Raw genomic sequence first — 1,086 nt, forward strand, 5'->3', positions numbered from 1 at the left:
GTGGAAATTATATTCCTGGTGAGGGGTTGAGCAAATAATTGAGTTACAACCAACCGTTGTCTTTGAAGAATTTATTTAACAAAAGAGAATAAACAGAGTACTAAAACACATATAGGCCTACAGCTGGTCCAGAGACCTGCTGCCTAGGGCGGCTTCGGGCGTCTGGACCCGAGCAAAGGGATGCATCATCATTTACACAGTCTAGGTTTCTATGTTTTGGAGAACAGAGATCCTCTCTCGGCCTTGAATGAATATTCCAGGAGAGGAGAGGAACAACAAGAGAGGGAAACACCAAAACAATCTCACAGTTCTGGCCTAAATGTGGACGGAATAACATAAGGTGTATAGGAGGAAAGGTTAAGGATAAAAAAACACAGATGAATACATATAAGCCATAACGAGAATAGTAGCAAGCCTACGTTTAGCTCTTTCGGTAGTGTGCGGTAGGCTAATCCAGTTGGGAGGGTTGTATGATCATCGCAACATACTGCGGATTTTTTTTCTCCCTTGTTAAATATAAGGACACTTTTGCAAAGCACGTGCTAAAGTGTGTGCTCGCGTCCCGGCGTTTGATCCGCATTCATAAAGCAATAGACGCTTATTTTAATTTCCCTGAGGAAATTCAGGGGAATCCAATCACACGTTTACTGATAGCTTTTCAGAGGTGTGTCAAGCAAGCCAGAGACTCTTTTGAATGTCCATTTGAACTTTTCAGAATCAGAATCAGAATCAGTTTTATTGCCAGGTATGTGTACACATACGAGGAATTTGATTCAGGATTGTACATTACTTACGATCTGCTTACTTATACAATAATAAAATAATAATATAATAATAATAAAATAAAATCAGACACAAACTACAGAGTAGACAACATTATACACACTATGAACAAAACAATATAGACATATTGACAAAGTAAAAGCTCTCAATAAACTCAACATGAGGCATTGATGCAAAAAACGTTCTCGCGCTTTTATTTTGAAGGCACAATCACTTAAGAGGAAGTGATTGTGTGATCAACTGTAGCTTTTATGACTGAGATCTATTTCAGCACCAGCCGCTGTCAATTTATTTATTTTTTAT

This window comes from Micropterus dolomieu, linkage group LG20 (genome assembly GCF_021292245.1).
Source record: "Micropterus dolomieu isolate WLL.071019.BEF.003 ecotype Adirondacks linkage group LG20, ASM2129224v1, whole genome shotgun sequence".
Lineage (NCBI taxonomy): Eukaryota > Metazoa > Chordata > Actinopteri > Centrarchiformes > Centrarchidae > Micropterus > Micropterus dolomieu.